The following is a 24,471-nucleotide window of genomic DNA, read 5'->3' on the forward strand; positions in this document are numbered from 1 at the left end:
AGACAACCAGTCCTATTTTATTCTTCTCAACTGGGTTTTTAGCTGAAGAGGTAAATCTGGCAACAAATGTGATTTGCAGCTGTATACCAGAGAGGCCTGTGGAAGGCTTATGCACGAAATGAAAAGCTCAAAAGTTTCAGGACTGCATTTTAACTCAAATCATTATCAAAACTGCCTGCCAATTTAGGAGCAGTGAAACAAAGCAAAATTAGAAAGATAGGATTTCATTTTTTTACATAAAACTTCAAGGCATAATAATTAATCGCTACTCATCTGGAGCAACAAAGGAAGAAGGAAAGTCAGGATTAGGAGGAGGATATGGAATGTGTGGCTAATTACCTCCATGAACAACTTCCTCCTTTGCCATGAGACAGGAAGAACTGGATGTTGCCCAGCTACCGTTACTGAACATTTTGATTGAAGATTCTACAGAAGAATCCTGATCAAAAGGGGGAAAATAAGAGAACAGAATTTTAAATTCTAAGGGACTCCAGACTTCCTGGAGCCATGAAGGTTGGATGAACCCCTGAAATTACTGCCCTGAGATAATCTTTAAACCTTAAACCAAAAATATCCCCTGAAGTCTTCTTAAAACCAAACAAAAGTTTAGCTTAACTAGTAAAAAATGTTTGTCTTGAGCATTATGCTCTTTTAAGGACTATATATAGGGGATCAAACTGACAATAGCAGCTTGAAAGATTAAATACAAATCTTAGGGGTCTGTGAATTTATGTTAATGGAGGAAAAACTCAGAAAAAGAGGGTGAGAATGGTTGTACTACTCAAAGCATGTAAGCAATGTCACTAAATGGTACATGTGGAAACTGTTGAATTGGTATATATTTTGCTGTGTATATTCTCAACAACAACAAAATAAATATAATTTAAAAAAAAACTTCAATATCTCATTCCATAGGTTTATTTTCTTAAATAATAACATTATCATTATTTCTTATGTATTTTGAGAGAAGTTTTATCTGAAGATTCATTGTTCCATCATTATGGCAACCCTTGTCTCCTTACATTTTCAAAATTTATTTTGGTCCTTCACTGGTCCCGTTTCTTTTTCAGGCACATCAAATATACATATGTTGGATTTCTGCATTTTTTACGCTATATCTATTATTTCCTCTGAGATATCTTATATATTTTTTATTCTTCCCCTTTTTCTCTCAGATTCTCTTCAGCCTGTCCTTCATGTTGCTGATTTAGACTTCTGCCATATAAATCCTTTACTGCTTCTAATTCATTTTTAAGTTCTGTGATGTAATTATTTTTCCCTTAATTTTTTTTTCCCTCTTAGCTCTTTCAGTTCCCTTTATATCTCATTCTTCTGTCTCTTGCTGTAGGAAGTTTTATGTAGTCTCTTTGTTATTATTTCATGATTAGTCATCTTTAAAGGAATTAACATTTTTGCTGGACCTGCTTTTTGTTTTAAAAAAAACTAACAAAATAGTAAAATAAGGATTTTTTTTTAAGTTGATATGCCTCAAAAAGGGGTCCATTAAAATAAAAATAAGGGAGAGATATTTGCTATCACCATTATTATTTCACATCTTTCTGGAAGTATTAGCTAATGCGATTAATTAAGAAAGTGAAAATACTTCTTAATTTGCAGGAAAAAAATAGAAGTTTGTATTATTTGAAAATTACATTATTATATGCCTAGAAAACCCCAAAAGGATCATCCAAAAAAGTAATACAAAGAATAAGAATTCAGTAAGAAGTTCAGTTACAAAGATATTATAGAATCACTACATACAGCTTCTTAGTCGTTGTTGTTATGTGCCATTAAGTCAATTCCAACTCATAGCAGCTCTATATGACAGAGTAGAACTGCCCCATACCCCCTAGACTGCAATCTTTACGGGAGCAGATTGCCAGGTCTTTTCTACCATGGAGCCACTGGGTGGGTTCAAACTACCGACCTTTCAGTTAGCAGCCGAGGGCTTAACCATTGCACTACCAGGGCTCCTTATATAGCTTAAGAGCTCTGTTGCTAACCAAAAAGTCAGCAGTTTGAATCTACCAGCCACTCCTTGGAAACCCTATAGGGCTGTTCTACTCTGTCCTACAGGGCCACTATAAGTCGCAATCGATTCAATGGCAATGGGTTTGGTTTTTTTGGTTTTGAAATATGTTGAAAACACTCAATTAGAATATTTAAGAATTATGAGAAGAATAAACATTGTTTCAATCAGAATTTATTTAATAGTAGTTTTAAAAAAAATTGAATTAATTTAGACAATACAGGTAATTTGTTGACTCACATACCAAAAATGGCCTAAGGTAGAGCAGGCTTCACATGATGTACAATATGATGGCAGGGTTAACAAGACCATGTTTCTATCTATTGTTCTCTCCTTTTCTTTTATGTCCAGCAGGAAAGATCATCTCTCCTCCAACCACTGAACAAAAGTCCTGGACGTCTCTCTAATTGGGTCATCTTAGGTCATGAACCTACCAACAAGTCATTGTGACTAAAGGCATTCCAGGTTTCAATTGGTTTTGGCCTGGCTTATGTGGCCATCTTGAACCTGTCATTGTAGCAATGAAGTGGATTTACCTACCCACCTTTGGCGGTAGGGGTAGGAGCAATCCCAACCAAACTACTGCTTTATAATGGGTATAGTAGAAGGGAGGTTGAAGAAGGAATCACAATTGATGATAGTAATGATGATGATGATGATGTTAACAGTATCAATAATAATGACAGCTATGATGTATTGAGTATTTAACATGGATCAATCATTGTGATAACCAAATTCTTGTCAGATTTAAATGCATTAACCTCACTTGGTTCTTGAGTAAACTAAATAAGATTATCTACATAAAGTGTTTGTTACCTAAAAATAATAACAATAATACTTATTATGAAAGGAGTAATAAAGATAATAGTCATAATAGGAGGAGAAATAATAGGGGAAATAATGTTAGCAGCAGCAGTGAGAATATTGGGTATGTAGGTACTGTTATTATCCTAATTTTATAGATGAGGGAACTGAGACTTAAAGAGGTTGCATAATTACTTTAAGTAGCAGAAGTTACATTAGTTTAAGTAGCAGAACTACAAGTCTAACACTGGTCTATCTGGCTCAAAAGTCAATTCTAAACAACATATATAGGATTTGTATGAAGAAAAATTAAGAAACATCTTAGAAACAAAAGAATGAAGACTAAGTGGAAAGTTATACCTTGTCTTAAACGGGAAGGCTCTATATTTAAAAGATTAAAATATAACTTCGTTACAATGACAAGGGAATTCTCATTGAGAGTATGTGTGTGTGTATATATAGGTGTTGTGGCGGTGTTTGGTGGGTAGTAGAGGCAGAGACAGTAATGCTCTCCAATTATTTTATTTGCTACCCTATACTTCCAGCTCCCCTGCAGTTAGGCACGACTAGGTGACTAGTTCTAGACTTGTAATCTCTGTAATCTGTAGCAACTTGCCTCATGTGGTTATTTATATTGAAAATTACATTAATTAACTTAAAAAATTAAATCCATTCCTCAGTCACATTAGCCACATTTCAAGTGCTCAATACCTATATGTTGTTAATGGCTACCATATTGAACAGTGAGGATTTATGGAACATTTTCATTGTTCAAGATAGTTCCGTTGGACCGCACTGCTCTAGATAACAGGTTGTGAGAGGTTCCATGCACTGGAGCCCTGGTGATGAAGTGGTTAAGAGCTACAGTCAGCTACAGCTGCTAACCAAAATGTTGGCAGTTCAACTCTACCAGCCACTCCTTGGAAACCCTACATATGGGGCAGTTTACTCTCTCCTATAGGGTTGCTATGAGTCAGAATCAACTTGATGGCAACAGGCTTCGGTTTTAGCCCATGCACTGGTGACTGGGGAGTTGAGGAGACCACATGTCCCGGATGAATAAAACAAACAAACAACTTGTTGCCTTTGAGTCAATTTCGACTCAAAGCAACCCTATCGGACAGAGTAAAACTGCCCCATAGGGTTCCCAAGGAGCAGCTGGTGGATTCGAACTGTCAACCTCTTGGTTAGCAACAGAGCTCTTAACCACTCCTAGACAGTGTAGCTATAAAGCGTTGGCACTTCAGTGGACCTGGGTACCCGAGTAACTCTGTGGAGCAAATTCCTTCTTTTGCCCCACTGAAACCAATCCATGTGGGGCATATACTTTGAATAACGAATAAACTTTTGTTGTGTTAACCAGCTGAGATTTGGGAGTCATTTGCTACCACAATTTAACCTATCCATTCATTACTAAAACATGGGGAGCAGGCAGTTGTGACAGATACAAGGAGGATGGGATACTTCACAAAACACAAGTATAATAACAAGCATAAGAAACTGCTTAGTAAAATTTGGTGTAAAATAAAGGTCTCATTTCTAATTACCTGTATTCACTCCTGCCTCCCTGTAGTGCTAACTGGAGTCTTCGAGTTTGAGATGGAGGCATTTTCTCCATTCTTTCTCAGAAGACTTGCACCGATAGAGCCATTCAACAGCCAGGTCAATTTACACAACGTGCATTTATAATTGTATAATCCCTCAGGCCCATCCTCAATGAAGTCTGTCTCCACCCTGTTTTCTTGTTAATTGTAATTGCCCGAGGCATTCTACTAGCCTATTGTCCGTTATCATTTCACCTCCTCAGAGTTATACAACTCCTCAGAGTTATACAGATAGGCCAACCCTATTTTATCACCTCACAGTTCATAATTTTTGAATGAAGCTGAAACTTATACTCCACTTAACACAACACTCCATGAAACTTACAAATACATATTTTATTCTCATAAATATGAATCCTTAGTCTGTGGTTGCTCACTAATTTTCTACACTGTTGAAATAGTTACCAGATTCCATAGAAAACACATTCTATATTCCATTAATCTCAGCAGTATTGTCTGATTTCTAAATTTGATATCTTCTCTGAAACCATGTCTCTACTCATAACCACACATACCTAATAACTAATATTATACACACTAACAGAGCCGTTATTACCAGGCAAAAATTATGCCCACGATTCCAATAATGACATTGATCCCCAGTTTCCTCTGGACTATTTTATTCAAACCTGGCATTATCTTCAAGTTTAATCATATTCTTCAGTTCAAATAACACCTAAATGTCCACCTGTCTTTATTTTTCCAGTATTCTATGGAAAAAACCAAAATGGCTAGCCTTTAAGTTAAAAAAAAAAAAAATGGATTTCACCTTCTTCAATATATCAAAACAAGTACTGGATATATCAATAATAACAAAATAATAAAAAACCAGAGTTATCAGAAGAATAAATTAGATAATCCAAATAAAGGTTTTTCCACCTATGATATAAACACTAAAAACAGTAAAGGAAAACATTAATAAATCTGACTGTGTAAATTTAAAATATCTGAACAACAGCATCAAAAACAACAACAACCAAGAAAACTTCATAAGCACATAATACGTTTTAGTATATAAAAGTTAAACTATTATGAATAAAAATCAAGAAAGTTTTTTAAACACATATGATAAAGGTTATATGTATATATTTTTTTTTTTTTTAAAAAGGAAACTTAGAAAGAAAGAAAAAAGATGATCACTTTAGTAGAAATTTGGACAAAGGATGCAACTAGCCGAGTCAGAAAGCCAGATATACAAGGGACTATGTGTGTGTGTGTGTGTGTATATATATACACACATACATATGTATATACGTTGGCAGAAATCTGGACATCTCCATCTGTATGCCAAGAGGAGGATGGTTAAAAAGCACATGGAAAAAACTTAGAATCGAATATTTTTCAACCACCTGAAGTAATAATACATATCTATGTTCATTTACGTGGAGAAAGTTCTAGAATACATTATTGAGAAAAAAAAAGCCAGTTACATGTCTGCATATATGTACATGTGAATCCATTTATGTAAAATCATACACTGAAAGCTACGTGTGTATGTACGCGTACAAAGATGAACGGAAAAAATATTCATCAAAATATTAATTATTATCTCTAGTTGGTAGATGATTTTTACTTTCTCCTTTGCACTTTTCTGGATTGTTTGAAAAAATTTAAAATATATCTGTATCTGCTGTAATAAAAAGCACTTTATGTAAATAAAAAAGATTAGAATACAAGCAATTATGAATATTATAGAGCAACCTGGAAAATGTTGATGACATTTAATGAGAAAAAAATCACAATATAGGTATATCTACATTGATTGCATCTCCAAAATAGATAGGCTTACTGGCAAAGAATAGAAAAGAATAAATAATTTTTAGAAGGAAGTAATTGATATGTTGTTGAGTTGACACGGTTGGTTTTCTTTTCTTGCAAAAATGTCAGCTATTTTTAGATACTTGTTTAATGAACATATTTTTAATAAATTTCAAGTATTTTAAAATGCAATGTACAGATCAATAAAGGAAGGACAGATTAGTACTAGACTGTCAGAGGTTTGGTTGGTAAAATGCAAAAGTGATCAGAACAGAGTTAGAAACTACATAAAATTTGGAAAACACATGTGGCATAGTTATAAGCTGTGTAAGCCCCATCCCATTCCCAAATCAGTCTACAGGAAAATTTCATCCTTAATTTCACGTATAAGATAGCATTGATATAGAGCTGAAATGGTGAAAGAAAATGCCATCTACTCTGGCAACCTATATCTAAGCCTTCTTAATAGAAAATATTCCCAATAATAATGATACGCTTGACCATATAGAAAACACCACATGTACACCTTTAAATTTGAACCCTAAGCTCTTAAACATAGCCCTAATATCACATTTTCCAGTGGTTAACAGCTCAGCTGCTAACCCAAAGGTCGGCAGTTTGAATCTACCACCTTCTTTTTAGAAACCCTACGGGGCAGTTCTACTCTGTCCTATAAGGTCGCTATGAGTTGGAATCGATTCTATGGCAACAGGTTTTAATTATCCAAAATATGCCTTCCCACCCAGACGCCTGGGAACTCTGTTAATGAATTATCTATCGAATGTCCACATATTATCTAATAGTGGTTTGAATTCCTTATGATCAAATTCCCCTGGAATGGAAGGAAGAAATTCCAGGCCTGAACTGAAAACATTATCCTGGGGTTTAACAGAACAGCCTTCAGTTTAACAGTACAACTTTGTACTGGGCATGATAATTTCTGCATATTTCAATCTTTACAGTCTAAGTTCTCTGAAGATTCATTGGAAAGAATCTCAGGCTCATAACCCAGAAAGATACTCCAGAGACCATCAAGACCTAATGAACCTCCACTGTGGGAGATGCTAGCAAAATGCATTCATCTCTGACAGCCCTGCCTTCTGCCTCCAAAGTGGAGAATCATGGCAGTTGTAGAATGTCAGCTGTGGAAGCAACAAGCAAACATACAGCCCTCACAGCCCTAAGAGCTGCCTAAAGGCAGTTGCAGGGGAGTTTTAAAAAAAAATTTGGTGGGTGATTGAAGTAAACCCACAGGACTGTATGAAGAATGCAGCATCAGGATAGGAGAAAGACTAATTAACAACCTGTGATATGCAGATGACACAACCTTGCTTGTTGAAAGCAAAGAGGAGTTGAAGCACTTACTGATGAAGACCAAAGACTACAGCCTTCAGTATGGATTACACCTCAACATAAAGAAAACAAAAATCCTCACACCTGGACCACTAAGCAACATCATGATAAATGGAGAAAATATCGAAGTCGCCAAGGATTTCACTTTACTGAGATCCACAGTCAACGCCCATGGAAGTCAAGAAATTTCAAACAACATATTGCATTGGACAAATCTGCAAAAGATCTCTTTAAAGTGCTGAAAAGCAAAGATGTCATTTTGAGGACTAAGTTGCGCCTGACCCAAGCCATGGTATTTTCAATCACCTCATATGCATGCAAAAGCTGGACAATGAATAAAGAAGATTGAAGAAGAATTGATGCCTTGAATTATGGTGCTGGCAAAGAATATTGAATACACCATTGACTGCTAGAATAAAGAACAAGTCTGTCTTGGAAGAAGTACAGCCAGAGTGCTCCTTGGAAGACTTCGTCCATGTACTTTGAACATGTTATCAGGAGGGACCAATCTCTGGAGAAGGACGTCATGCTTGGTAAAGTAGAGAGTCAGTGAAAAAGAGGAAGACCCTTGATGAGATGGACTGACACACTGGCTGCAACAATGGGCTCAGTCATAGCAACGACTATGAGGATGGCTCAGGACGGCGCAGTGTTTCGTTCTGTTGTATCTACGGTCGCTATGCGTCGACACCAACTCAATGGCACCTAACAACACCACCAAAGCCGTATAAAACTGATAGCAATGCAAATGATACTTGTCCACAGACACGCAAATTCTGACCAGTGTAGGGACAATTTTTCCCCAGCCATAACCCCCAAAAAGCCAGTTTTGCATCTATTTGTAAATTCATCTCAGCATTCCTGATTCCTCTATAAAATCAGTACTTCCAATTCTCTGAACCAGGTGTAACATCTTACTGGTATCCTCATAAATTAATGAGTTAAACAAAATCTCGTACATGTTTCCACTTTATATTTGTTTGAGAGTCACGATTTCACACTTTAAAAAATATATTCTTTAAAATAAAAAAGGAAAATATTAAAGCTGAATCTAGACCAAATCCACTGACTTCACAGATGAGAAAACTGAGGCCTATAGAGGTGAGATGACAGGATCAGATATCAGCTAAACTTTTCTCACCAAAGAATACCCTCCTTGTTAAACGAACATGTAATGCTGTTTACTCACTTTATGCTATGGAGGAATGAACTGATTGTGCTGTACAACTCCATATTCTATGAGGTGTATACAAGCACTAAGGCCAAAGTCATCAGTGAAGGTTCAAGAGTAGACGAAGTTTAACTCCCAACATTCCTATTCCAAGTATATAACTTAGGCAAGTTACTTTTTCTTGGCCTCAGCTTCCTTATCTGAAAAATGGAGACAATAATAGCACTTACCTCTTAGTATTGGTACAGCATTAAATTGTATGATGCTTTTTAAGTTCTTATGATAATGCCTGGTACATACAATGTGCTCAATAAGTGTTATACCCTATTATCACTATTGCCAGCTTTGTCATTCATACTAGTCGAAGGCATAGGAAGTTATCATCTTGAAATGCGCTAATATAAAATACAGGAATACCTGGATTTTTCACTTAGGTGGGACTGTGAAAAGTTGTAGCTAAGCTGAAGTGTTACATATTGAATTATATTTTAACATTACTGAAGCACTTTTCATTTACAGCAATTATGCAGTGAATTAGTTGGTAAAATTAAAAAGATGATTTTGTAACTAGTAGTTACCCCCTTTGATTTATTACTTGACTTTAATAAATATGGTTTAAGGCAGACTCCATCTATATAAAAGAGACCCATTGCTGTGAAGTCGATTCTAACTCATAAGGACCCTATAGGACAGAGTAGAACTGTCCCATAGAGTTTCCAAGGAACAGCTAGAGGTTTGGAACTACTGACCTTTGGTTAGCAGCTGAGCTCCTAACCACTTCGAACTACTGACCTTTGGTTAGCAGCTGAGCTCCTAACCACTTCGCCACCTGGGCTTCCTATATACAAAAGTACATTATTATTGGCTAAAAACAACTCCTCCAGGGACGCCTACATGTGGTTAATACTATGGATTATGTGACCAAGTAGCCAGACTTCTAGGGATATTTGGCAACAATTTAGTATAATCCAGTGTATTTTATTGTTATTGTTAGGTGCCGCTGAGTCGGTTCTGACTCAGAGCAACTCTATGCACCACAGAACAAAACACTGCTCAGTGCTGTGCCATCCTCACAATTGTTGCTATGCTTGAGCCCATTGTTGCAGCCACTGTGTCAATCCATCTCATCGAGGGTCTTCCTCCTTTTCACTGACCCTCTACTTTACCAAGCATGATATCCTTCTCCAGGGTCTGATCCCTCAAGATAACATGTCCAAAGTAGGTGAGACGTAGTCTCGCCATCCTTGCTTCTAAGGAGCATTCTGCTTGTACTTCTTCCAACACAGATTTGTTAGTTCTTTTGGCAGTCCATGCTATATTCAACATTCTTCGCCAACACCACAATTCAAAGGCGTCAATTCTTCTTCAGTCTGCTTATTCATTGTCCAGCTTTCGCATGCATATGAGGCGACTGAAAACACCATGGCTTGGATCAGGTGCACCTTAGTCCTCAAGGGGAACCTGCTTTTTTTAACACTTTAAAGAGATCTTTTGCAGCCGATTTGCCAAATGCAATGCATCTTTTGATTTCTTGACTGCTACTTCCGTGGGTGTTGATTGTGGATCCAAGTAAAATGAAATCCCTGACAACCTCAATCTTCTCCATTTATCATGACGTTCATTATTGGTCCAGTTGTCAGGATTTTTGTTTTCTTTATGTTGAGGTGTAATCCATTATTTTTTCCTTTTGCTTTAGCTACTCGACTTTCAAGAGCAAGTTTCAGAGTCTCTTCTGACATCCATTTAGGTCTTTTCTTTCTTTTCTATCTTTTTAATGACTTCTTGCTTTCTGCATGTATGATGTCCTTGATGTCATCCCACAGCTCTCTGGACTTCGTCATTAATGTTCAATGTATCAAATCTATTCTTGAAATGGTGTCTAAATTCAGGTGAGATATACTCCAGGTTGTATTTTGACTCTCATAAACTTGTTTATAATTTTCTTCAGGTTCAACTTCAACTTGCATATGAGCAATTTATGATCTATTCCACAGTTGGCTCCCTGGCCTCGTGCTGACTGATGATATTGAGCTTTTCCATTGTCTCTTTCCACAGGTGTAGTAGATTTGATTCCTGTGTATTCCATCTGGCGAGGTCCATGTGTATAGTTGCCGTTTATGTTAGTGAGAAAAGGTATTTGCAATGAAGAAGTCATTGGTCTTGCAAAATTCAATCATGTACTCTCCAGCATCGTTTCCATCACCAAGGCCGTATTTCCCAACTACCGATCCTTCTTTGTTTCCAACTTTCACATTCCAATCACCAGTAATTATCAATGCATCCTGATTGCATGTTCAATCAATTTCAGACTGCAGAAGCTGGTAAAAATCTTCACTTTCTTCATCTTTGGCCTTAGTGGTTGGTGGGTAAATTTGAATAATACTCATATTAACTGGTCTTCCTTGTAGGCGTATGGATATCATCCGATCACTGGCAACATTGTACTTCAGGATAGATCTTGAAATGTTTGTTTTGATGATGAATGCAACACTATTCCTCTTCAGTTTGTCATTCCCAGCATAGTAGACCATATGATTGTCTGATTCTAAATGGCCCATACCAGTCCATTTCAGTTTACTAATTCCTAGGATATCGATCTTCATGCATTCCATTTCATTTTTGACGATTTCTAATTTTCCTAGATTCATACTTTGCACATTCCATGTTCCGATTACAAATAGATGTTTGCAGTTGTTTCTTCTTATTCTGAGTTGTGCCACATCAGCAAATGAAGGCCCTGAAAGCTTGACTCCATCCACATCATTAAGGTTGACTCTACTTTGAGGAGGCAGCTCTTCCCCAGTGGTATTTTGAGTTCCTTCCAACCTGAGGGGCATCTTCCAGCACTATAGCAGACAATGTTCTGCTGCTATTCATAAGGTTTTCACTGGCTAATTCTTTTCCGAAGTAGACTGCCAGGTCCTTCTTCCTAGTCTGTTTTAGTCTGGAAGCTCAGCTGAAACCTGTCTGCCATGGGTGACTCTGCTGGTGTTTGAATACCGGTGGCATAGCTTCCAGCATAACAGCAACACACAAGCCCCCACAGTACGACAAACTGACAGATGTGTGGGGGAGTATATTTTATCAATATTAGTAATTAAAATATAGTCATTAAATAATAAGAAATAATAGACTGTATCACCTTTCACTTATGAGTGATATTTAATCTTTACATATTTGACTCCATATTATTTTTCTCAACAGCACTACAGTCAACATCTTAGCATCTCCTGCAAGTATCCACCACAGTGTTTGTACATACCCATACCCATTGCCATCGAGTCGATTCCGACTCATAGCGACCCTATAGGACAGAGTAGAACTGCTCCACAGGGATTCCAAGGAGAAGCTGGTGGATTCAAACTGCTGACCTTTTTGCTAGCAACCACAGCGCTTAACCACTAAGCCACCAGGGCTACACAGTAGGCTCCAACTCATGGTGATGCCCATGTACAACAGAATAAAACATTGCCCAGTCCAAAGTCATCTTCACAATTGTTGGCATGCTCTATTCATTGTTGTGGCCACTGTGTATTTTGAGTGCCTTCTAACCTAGGGGGCTCATCTTTCAACACTACAACAGACAATATTCTGTTGTGATCCATAAGATTTTCATTGGCTAATTTTCGAAAGTAGGTCACCAGGCCTTTCTTCCTAGTCTGTCTTAGTCTGGAAGCTCCACTGAAACCTGTCCACCAAGGGTGACCTTGCTAGTATTTGAAATACCAGTTGCATAGCTTCCAGCATCATATCAACATGTAAGCCACCATGGTATGACAAACTGACAGGTGGTTGAAGTGTTTAATAAAAGTTGTTAAATAATCTATAAATAATAGTACATTTTATTTTATTTCCTTCTGATAATCATACGCAAATTTGACTTAAAAATAAGAACAGAAAATGAGCATTTGCTCTTCATATGTGTAGGGGTGCTTCTTGTTCATTTAGTTCTTTCATTATTGTTCCTCCCCTCTAAGTTCCCTTTCACTCTGCAATTCTAGGATGCTCTATAATTAGAAGCCAGCAAGGCATCAACTACTTCCTCTGGGCAAGTTTGTGCCTTAGTACCTCTCAGTGACCTTCCATGCTAATTAAACTCCATGTGAGAATAAAGAACATTGGTACTTAACTGAAATAAAAAGCAATTAAGTGGAAACATTTGGAGATGATTGTATGCTAATAAGAAATCTTAATCAATGTGTATACCTATGAGATTAACAGAAGCACCTTTGAAGAATTCACATTTTCTAATCAAACAAAATACAAACTTCCTTGTTTCCTAAGATGTGCAAAAGCTCGTAAAAGCCTTTGATTTGTTTCATAGACAGAAGGGGAAATTACTGTCTTCTCTTATTCTCTTTTTAGTTTTCTGGAAATTACTGAAATACCCCGGAAGCAAAGTTTACCTTCTGTAAGATATTAATTGAAAGTACTCTAAATTTTATCCAAGAAATATAAGTTTGGACTTTTTAATCTTTCTAAATCTAGGAAGCACTTTAATAATTTGTATTGTAAGTGCAGAAATAAAATAGATTAAATGCAGAAAATTTAGATCAGGGATTAGCAAACTACAGACCATCCACAGGCCAAATTTGGCACAGCTTGTTTCTGTACAGCCCCAGAGTAAGAAATGATTTTTACCTTTTGAAAGGGTTTTTTTTAAAAACAAAGATAAATATGAGACAGAGACTATATATGGCCCATAAAGCTTCACATATTTACTATACAGCCTTTTACAGAAAAAGTTTCCTGACCCCTGGTTTAGATGATAGCCCGAACTGGAATATTAGTACACCCAAGGATATAAAACTATGCTGATTCCGACTAAAATGAGTTAAAATGTGGATTAAGGGAGTTAAAATTTAATTTTATTTACTTATTAAATTATTAATTCAATAACTATTTATTCCATTCCAACCACGTGCAATGGAATGTCTGCATAATTATCTCATTTACTTCTCATAAATGTCTTAGGAGGTATGCCTTATCCCTATTTTTATATAAGGAAACCAGAACATTGCTCTAAGTTACCCATGATTGAAGAAGTATCTCTGTCTCCAAAGCCTCAACAATTTTCATTGTATCAAAATGTTTTGTTACTCTAAAGGACATTTAGGAATGCATTTAATGACCACCAGTGTACAAGCGGAGCCCTAGTGGTACAGTGGTTAGGAGCTTGCCTGCTAACCAAAAGGTCAGCAGTTTGAATCCACCATTTGCTCCTTGGAAACTCTATGAGGCAGTTCTACTCTGTTCTATAGGGCTGCCGTGAATTGGAATCAACTCGATGGCAACAAACTTGGCTTTTTTGCTTTTAGTGTACAAAGACCCTGTTTTGAGTCCTGGAGGCAACAATAGTTAAGCACTTGGCTGTTAACCCAAAGCCGGTGGTTCAAATCCACCAGCTGCTCCATGGGAGAAAGATGTTGCAGTCTGCTTCCATAAAGATTACAGCTTTGGAAACCCTGTGGGGCGGTACTACTCTGACCTACAGGGTCGCTATGAGTCGGAATCTGCTTGAAGGCAATGGGTTTGGTTTTTGGTTAGTGTACAAGGACTTATTTTGATTAATAGATTAAAAAGATTTAAAATTGAATATTAAATTTTAGAATAAAATGAGTGCCTTTCAAACACTGACAACAAATTTTTCTTAATCCTTTTGTGACCCAATTATTTTCTGATTTGAATGTTTTGTTGATAATGTGCTTTCATTAATGGAAGCATGCTGAATCATTGAGTGTGTCTGAATTTTTGGTAGGTATTATGGATTTTTTTTCTTGCCCCCTCCCACAAGTCTACCCTAAGTGCTTAGTGGTACATATGAAGTACCACTAATTATGCCCCAGAGTGCCGACACAGGTCCATTGGTACATATGTATAACAAATAAAAATATTCAAAATTTCTATTTTTCCTAGTAAAAATTCAGACACCTCATATAATACCCTGTAAAAACAGTAATTTGCAGTACATGGCCTTCTCTTCAGTTTCAAACAGTCATAAAGGCCCCTGCCTTATGGCAGCATGCATTGCCGGTAATACAGCAGCTTCTCGATAAACCCCAGAAGCTGAAAAAGTTCATGGTTGCTATATGTATGGCCGGGCATGAAAAGGTTAAATAAAATATGTTTTTTCCCACAAGTTTTGTTCACTATGAACTATCTTTTCAAATATTCTCCCTTCAGTTCATTTGACAAGGGTCAAATTATCCAATTCAGATGAATAAGGATGTTCATATCAAAAATAGAGTTTCAAAAAGCCTAATGTTACTCAAAATGCTTTACATAACTTATTCAGAGCATATGATTCTGTGCAGAGTAGCTATAACAGTGCTTCTGACCTGCAAATAAAAGTTTGAACAGCTACCAAAAACCAAACCCAAACCCGTTGCCATTGAGTCAATTCCAACTCACAGTGACCCTATAGGACAGAGCAGAACTGCCCGATAGGGTTTCCAAGGCTGTAATCTTTATGGAAGCAAATTGGCACATCTTTCTCCCAAGCAGCGCAGGGGCTGGTAGATTCAATCCTCTGACCTCTTGGTTAGTAGCTGAGTGCTTAACCACTGCACCACCAGGACTCCTTTCAACAGCTACAAATATATGAAAAGAGAACTGGGTAACAATCAAAATTCTCTGAAATGTATGCAATAGTTTTCCTAGAGAAGTTTGCAAACCCTATGATTCTAGACAGAAATTTCATGGAATTAACTCCCATGCAATGAAATAAAGAGAAGATTTGTTTGTTGACAGGGGGAAAGTATGTAGAGTGCCACCTTTGCTCAGATACACAATCTACTATTTTCGAGGATACTCTGTTTAGGGCACATATGGACCCTTCATAAATATTCATAGACCCATTAGGGGAATAAATAATACTGCATGTACTATACTTAAAGATAAATCTTGGCTAATGTTGATAGAGAGGAATCTCAGTTGGTACAATGATGCATTATTCTTCTTTTTTACTTTAATTCAACACATTTCTATTCATGTCTGCTATATACACAGCATTGTGCTAGAATCTATACCATTATATCAAACAAAGTGATGGAATGGTTCAGGCCCTCTGGGAACTTACAATCTACTTCTGGAGGGAAGTAATGTCATATTTCCTTGATTATAAGATCATGTTTTTTTAATGTTAACATCTCAAATTGAAATGTTATACAATTCGTCTTTGGCTGGGTTCTCCAGAGAAACAAAACCGGTAAAGCATATAAGTATCTATATAGAGAGATTTCTATCAAGGAAATGGCTCATGTGGTTGTAGAGGCTGAAATGTTCCAAGTCTATGGGTCAGGCTGGAGGTTTCTCCCGATTCACCTAGCCACAGGGGCTGGCAAACCCAAAATCAGCAGGTCAGACAAGAGGGCTCTTGCTCACAGGCTGCAAAGACCAACAAATCTCAAGATTGGCAGGCAAGACCGCAGGTAAGCTGTAGCTTAAGTCCCAAGAACTGCACGTCAGACAAACAGGAGCCAGCTTCAGGATCCAGAGCAAGCAAAAGCCCATGAGCCTTGCCAGAAAATCCACTTGTATTAGATACAGGCCACACCGCCAAGGAAACTCCCTTTCAACTGCTTGGCTACTCAAAGCAGATCCCATCATGAAGGTGATCACATTATATCAAATCTCATCATGGAAGTGATCACATCATCATACGACTGCCAAACTACATCATAACTGCCAAACCACTGAGAATCATGGTCCAGCCAAGTTGACATACAACCTTAATGATCACACAGTTGCTGTCGGCCAAGCTAAATTCAGGATACAGGTTGTTATTGACTACACTTGCTCCAGACTTGATCCTAGTTGTTTATATTGTCATCACTTCAATTGAATTATGTGTGTTGTTGGTACTACATGAGGTGAGTTTAACTGCATTTAGAACGTCTTAAAACTATTACCCTATGTTATAGCATTGAAATAAAAAAATATTATGTATGTAGAAAAGTGCACTGAAACATGACAGCAGGATACACATTTTATACAAATGAAGCAAATATTTGTTTTTGGAACAACTACTACAATTTTATATTTTATTATAAAGCAATAACCAAATACTTTATGTTACCTGATAAAGGAAGATACCCCAAAAAGGATAAAGATGTAACTCAACAACAAAAAAACAAACTATCAAATTAAAGAATGGGCAAAGGACATGGACAGTTCACCAAAGAGGACATTCAAGTGGCCAGCAAATACAAGAAAAAATGTCCACAATCATTAGCCATTAGAGAGATGCAAATCAAAACTACAATGAGATACTGTGATGGTTGATTGTGTGTCAGCTTGGCTGGGCCATGATTCTCTGTGTTTTAATGTAATCACTCCCATGACTGAATATACTGTGAGTAGCCAATCAGATGAAAAGGAGTCTCCTTGGGGGTGTGGCCCGCATCTGTATATAAGTAGACGTTCTGGCTTTTTGCTCTCTCTGGATCCTGCAGCTGCTTCCTGTCGTCTCATCTCCCATTCTTGAGACTTGAGCTGTCAGCTTATCTGCCGACCCTGCGATTCGTTGATCTGCAGAGCCTGTGGGCGGGAGCCCTGCTCTCCGACCTGCCGATCTTGGGCTTGCCAGCTTCTGCAGCTGTGTGACTTGGGAGAAGCCTCTACCCTGATCCACGGACTTGGGACGTTCTAGCCTCTACAATCATGTGAGCTGTTTCCTTGATATAATCTCTCTATATATATATGTATTTATACACTTTACTGGTTTTGCTTCTCTAGAGTACCCAGCCTAAGACAGATACCATCTCATCCCTGCAAAAATAGCACTGATTAAAAAAAAACAGAGAACGACAAATGCTGGTGAGGATGTGGGGAGACTGGAAGACTTATCCACTGCTGGTGGGATTGTAAAATGGTACAACCACTATGGAAAATGGTATTGTGCTTCTTCAAAAAGTTAGAAATAAAAATATCTTATGATCGAGAAATCACACTCCTAGGTATATACCCTAGAGATCTAATAAAAGAGACATAAACAGACATATGCACACCTATGTTCACTGCAGCATTATTCACAATAGCAAAAAGAAGGAAACAACCTAAGTGCCAATCAACACATGAATGGATAAACAAAATGTGGTACATACATATAATGGAATATTATGCAGCCATGAAGAATAATGATGAGTCCTGAAAATATCTTGTAACATGGATAAATCTGGAGGATATTATGCTAAGTGAAATAAGTCAATCACAAAAGGACAAATATTGTATGATCACACTTTTATAAGAAGACAAAAATAGATATATATACAGAGACCAACAGTCATTGGTGGTTACCAGGGATGAGTGGGAGGGGAGAGGGGGAAACACTCTCAAGATAGCAGACACTTGCTATTTTTGGTGATGGGAAAGCTAGCATCAAATATGGACAAAGTGCACACAGCCTGACAAAGGTAAATGATGTCACTAAGAAGTGCACGAGAGAAAAGAATGTTTTTAGTAAAGGATATGACAAATATAACTTTGCAACAACAATCAAAAAATATGTGTGTGGTTACACATATATAGGCATATATATGTATGGGTATGAATATGTAGGTACATATGTGTGCATAGATTTATCTACGAGCATATGCATATACAGGTATGCATGTACATGCATATATATCCATATATATAATAAATCAGATAGGGGACACAGTTATGGATACTTCTTAGGCATAACCAAACACCACGTAAGACTGGTTTTCTGGGTTTGAAGGCTTAAGACCATAGTCTCATGGGATAACTCAGTTAATTAGGATAATATAGTTCATAAATGTGATGAGTAGTGTTTGAGGTCTGTGAGCGGCCATCTAACATACATCTATTGGTCTCTACTCATCTAGAACAAAAGAAAAAAAAAGGAATCAAAGACTCAGAGAAGAAAGTAGTCTACAGGACTAATAGTCTACATAAACCACAGCCTTATCCACCTGAAGAACAAGACGCTGCCTGGCTACCACTACCAACTGTTCTGATCAGGATCAGGGCCGCAGTAGATGGATCATTATAGAACAGGATGAAAATGTGGAACAGAAGTCAAATTCTTAAAAAGTCCAGATTTACTGGACTGGTTGAGACTAGAGGATTCCCGGAGACTATCATCCTAAGATACTTTAAACCTTAGACTGAAATTATCCCTTAAGGTCACCTTTTAGCTAAATAACAGATTGGCTCATAAAATAAAGAATACCACCTGGGTGTAATGAGCTCCTTTAAAAAATCATTTATATGAGACCAAATGGTCAAAAATTGCTCTAAAGCAAAGATGAGAAGATAAGGGGGCAGGGAAACTAGAGTACTGGAAATGGTACAATCAGAGTGGAATGAATGAGAATGACGACACATCGTGAAAAATGTAACCAATATAGCTCAATAATTTGTGTAGAAATTGTTAAATGGGAACCTAATTTGCTGTGCAAATTTTCACTTTAAACACAAAATATTATTTAAAAAAAAGATGAAGCTATGTTACAATTAGTTACTGATGTATATGTAAAGATCACCTATTACATACTAAGCAATGCAAATGAGGGCAGGAGACATTGCCAAATCCCTTAGAATAGACAAGAGAAATTTCAGAACAACAGAAGGCTGCTATGCCTATTAAGACACTGTATTACACATAGTTTAATTGACAGCATTTCCTTCCTTCTTTCTTTCTAGTATGTAAAATAATGATGTGTCTTAAAAATCACTGTCAGCTTAAATTTGATGAAATACAATACTTCTAAAACTAATATATGGCTACGCAAGACAGTTTGTATCAAAATGAATGATTTGGAGCTTTTGGGACTTTAACAGAGGCCTGGGAAGGCTTTGAAAATAAAAGCATGAGCTGAGTTTGGGACAAAGAGAGGTTGGACTTCAAAGGCTGCAGTAAAGGTGAAAATATTCCAGGCAGGTTAAAAATCATAAGCAAATATTTGGCATAAGATCAAGTGCAGTATGTCCAGGGGCCAGTGTGGAAACAGACTTTACTGTAATGAAAATGAGGTTTTGAGAGTTGTCCCAGAACTACACTTGGAGCTTCCTAGAGGTCAGATTGAGAAGTTTGAGTTATATGCCAGTTAGCAGGGATCATATGATTTTTATTTCCCCTTGGAAATACTTTGAGAGGATATTTTATTGTAGATTGGCTTTTTTTTTTTCTCTCTCTTTCTTTCAACATTTTAAATAAGTTATTCCGTTGGGTCTTAACTACAAGTGTTTCTTCTGAGAAGTCATCATTCAGTTTTCTGGTCGATCCTTTGGAGGTGATGTAATTTTCTTTACATTTATCTTGCTTGGGAATTGCAGAGTTTCTTAAATAAACTAGCTGATGTCTTCAATATGTCTTGGAAAATTATTGACCATTAACTACATATATTGCTTCTGCCAAAATCTCTCGTTTCTGCTTTTGTCTCTAATTACTGGTATATTTGCGTTTAACTCTGTCCCACAGGTCTTTGACATCTATTTAATTTTCCCTTCTATTTTTTTGTCTGTGCTTCCATTTTAATATTTTCTCTTGACTTATCTTTTAGGTCACTGTTCCTGTCTTCTGCTATGTTTAATCTGCTACTAAATTCATTTATTGAGTTCTTAATTTCAGATATTGTATTTTCAATTTAATAACTTCCATTTGATTATTTTGTATAGATTCTAATTCTCTGATAAATTTATACATATTCTGCTCTATTTTATTGAACATATTACCCATAGTTATTCTAAAGTCATTGGCTGGTAATTCCAATATCAAACTCACTCGTGAGATAGTTTATGCTGTCCATTTTTTTTCTTTTTTGTGTTGGTTTTTGGTTTTATGGTTTGATTTCTTGACAAGCCTTGTAGCTTTTGATTAAATGCTGGACACTGCACATAATAAATGTAAAATCTTTATATGATGTTATTTCCACCAGTTAGAGTTCATTCTTTCCTTTACTGGACAGAATGAGACCTAATCCTCTTAATCCAATCCAGGATGGTGCTAAATTAAGGCTGACTTGCTTTTAGGTATGCTTAATCCAATCCAGGATGGCGCTAAATTAAGGCTGACTTGCTTTTAGGTAATGCTTAATCTATTTCTAGCTTGCTGTTGTTCATAGGGTGCAGTGCACCAGGACTTTAAGCTGAGAACATGATTTGTTTACCAGGTCCCCAAATCCTGGTGGGTCCTGAAACCTGACTTCTGTGTTGTATAAAACTGTAGAAACTTCTGCTGCGTGTTCAGTGAAACTGCAGAAACATCTGTGCTTTACAGAGATTTTCAGATTTGATTTTCAGTCTCCTGCACGATACAGTTTCAGAATTTGTCAAATGTCTTGAAGAAAAAACTGGTATGTGTTTGAAAATCCCCAAGACTCTTCTTTTGTCTCTTCAGCCATTTTAGACTGCCAAATGATATGATTCCTATGTCTCCAGAACGGCCTCTGCATGGGCAAACTTCTCTGTTCTTGACCTCTTGACAATATTCAGAACCAGCAAATACTGGGAAGCTGTTGGAGAATGTTTTCTCACTTCTCCACAGTTATCTACTCTCTGAAATCTTAGTTGCATTTAGTCCAATTTCTTCAGTAGCTCACTGATGTCTTAAATTCAAGATTTTTGCTTTTTATCTGGCCTTTCTATTTATTCTTGATAATATTGTTGGTCTGCAGAAAACAATTCCATTTACCCAGATGAAGAAGTCTCAAATCCATAGGTTCTAAACAAGAGGCAGATATAATAAAATTGGTATTTGCCAGGTAGATCAGAAGAAAGAACAAACTAGGCAAGATGGAACAGACCTTGACAAAAGTTGGTGGTGGTAGGAATTGAAAGGAAACTTGGAAATTTAAGAGCATTGTTTCTAATCTTTATAATACCTTCAAGGTAGAGATTTCTTAGCCCTATTTACAGATCAATCGACAAACAAAAGGGCTAACGTGCCATATTATATTTTCTTTCCCCAAAACTTATATATCTTCTCTATGCTGTAAAGCAGCTGGGTTCGAGATGGCTCTGACATTACCAAGCCTCAGTTACTTTATCTGTCAAATGAAGGTAATAATTATCTATTTCATAGAACTGTATCAATGAGATAAATACATTTGAAAGCACTTTATTATCTACAAAGTGTTGTACAAAATAAGTAGTGATTATCTTCCTCAAGTACAAATATTCTGCCAAGTATAAGCTCAAGAAGAGTAGCAAAAGATTCTGAAACTTTTAAATCCTGCCTTGTCATTACTTTGGTTGCCTACAATGAGATGTGTGGATAAATCCACGATTCTTCATGGAGATTCCTATAGCTCAGAAAAAAAAAAAAAAGAAAATCTGTGTATCCTTAGGTATAAATATAGGTATACATTATATTTATAAAGGCAGTAATATTTAATTCACTAATTTAGTGCTGCTAATAAAATCTCTAGAATCTAATGTTAATGGCAATAATGTTTCAATTAATAATTTTTACATTCCAATTCGAGATATTTTCTAGCAGCTGTTGCTTGTTATATGAGTAATTATTTTCTAAGAAAAAGTAATACCAGAAGCATATTTAACATATATACCATATTGTACAAATTATCTCCGTTGTTTGTTTTTATTAAATTCTCTACCCTGACCATAAACAATTGTTATTTAGGCAGTGTTTAATAGTGTTGAAAACTAACCAATTGACTTGCTTCTCTAATATGAACATAATGGGGGTAGAATTTTTGCAGTGTAAGAGTCTGTTAGTTCCAGATTTATTGAGAGAAGAACAGTCCCCATGCTGTAAAATCTTGTTTTCCTAAAAAGTGGGCAATTAAACTAAGCAATTTCAGAAATGTAATAATTTATTAGTCCCAGACCCAAGTATATCATAACAATCGACCCCAAATTATAAGGTATTTTATTCCAATTATTGGATTGGCTACTTTTTCAAAGAGCACAATGTGTTTCCATGATTAAGAAAATTACCTCCACCTTTCGGCAGGTAGCGTAGAGGACAAACACCCATTAATATCCTTAATTTCCCACATCCTCCTCTAAAATCTGTGTATTGGGGGAAATAGTCTGCTCTATACCTTTTGTTTCCTCCATATAAAGAGAGGTTACTTAGTGGAACTGCTAGCTTCCCTCTGCTACGTTCCTCATTCTACACTCTGGTATGATGGTGAGAGTGATTACCAGCACTAGTTGCCATTGAGTCAATTCCAACTCATGGTGACACCGTGTGTTGCAGATAGAACTGTGCTCCATAGTGTTTTCAAGACTGACTTTTTGGTAGCGGATAGCTAGGCCTGTCTTCCAAGCATGCCTCTGGTTTGAACGGCCAAACTTTTGGTTAGGAGTTGACAGCTTAACCATTTGCTCCATTTAGAAATAATACCTATGGGTTCTCAGCTTAGCACTGCTCCCCTTTGTCTCATAGTTAGCCTCTTGGCAGAGAGCATAAATCCTACTCTGCACCTCCATACTATGAGTCGCACCTGGGCCAGCCACCTCCAGCAGGCGAGACCTGCAACCAGACGTATATTAGGCTGCTAAATTATGGGTTTATTGATCAAGCTAGCTTGGCCTTTAATAAAGATGAAAATTTGGGCTCCATCTGTATTCTTTTATTTCTCAACGTGTTTAGAATCTGTACAAGGAACAGAGGTGCTGTTCAACTGGAGACTCAGCATTATAGAATCCAATATCGCTCCATTTCTATTACATTGTAAAATGCACATAACTTCCATAGTCCCTGCTTCTTTTGTGCCCTGGTATTTAAATATGAACAAAAAACACGTTTGTTGTGTTTTCTCTCTTAAGGACTATTTGTTAGCTCAAATAATACAACTAAGAATACCTATCTTAGAGCAACAGTTCCCATCAGGGGTCTTCAAAGGCTTGGAATCTTCCAGTTTTCAGATGCACTTTAGAGACTGTGTTGAGTGGGACTTCAGATAGAGGTGGGAGGTGGGAGGTGGGAGAACTGGAGGAAGAGAGAAGATTAAGACGTTAGGAAACTCACCCCAGTTTCAAAAAGAGCAGTTCAACTTTTATCTAATACATGGGATGCCATGAAAACACATTTGAATTAAAAGTTTCCACTCTTAAAAAAAAAAAAAAGGTAGGTTAAAAACTACTACCCCCCTATAACTTTTCCTGATTAGGTAAATATCTAGCAAATTCAATACTATAAACATTATTTTATACTTGACAAAAAGCTGTTTTCTCTGGAGAATTTTTCCATCTTTCTTAGTATAGGAGCCATAACTTAAGAAACACAATTATGGGTCAAGTTTGAGACTACGGTCTTAGGGGCAGAGAATTTCAGGACAGAAATACTCAGTTTAGAAGTTCGACCATTCCTTTTAAGGATCCCTGGCAGCACAGTGGTTAAGAGCTTGGCTGCTAACCAAAAGATCGGTGGTTCTAACCCACCAGCCGTTCCACAGGAGAAAAATGTGACAGTCTGCTGCTGTAAAGATTTACAGCCTTGGAAACCCTTTGGGGGCAGTTCTACTGTCTCCTATAGGGTCACTATGAGTCAGAATTGACTCCACGGTAATAAGTTTACCATCCCTTTTGGAGTCCCTGGTGGTGTAAGTGGTTAACATGCTTGGCTGCTAACCGAAAGGTTGGCCATTTAAGAGTACCTAGAGGTGCCTCGTATGAAAGACCTATTGATCTGAAAATCAGCCATTGAAAACTTTGTAGAGCACAGTTCTCCTCTGACACACATGGAGTCGCCATGAGTTGGAATTGACTCAACAGTAACTGCTTTTTTACCATCCCTTTTAGTTACTTTTTCCTTT

Source organism: Trichechus manatus, unplaced genomic scaffold, assembly GCF_000243295.1.
Source record: "Trichechus manatus latirostris isolate Lorelei unplaced genomic scaffold, TriManLat1.0 scaffold00082, whole genome shotgun sequence".
Classification (NCBI taxonomy): Eukaryota; Metazoa; Chordata; class Mammalia; order Sirenia; family Trichechidae; genus Trichechus; species Trichechus manatus.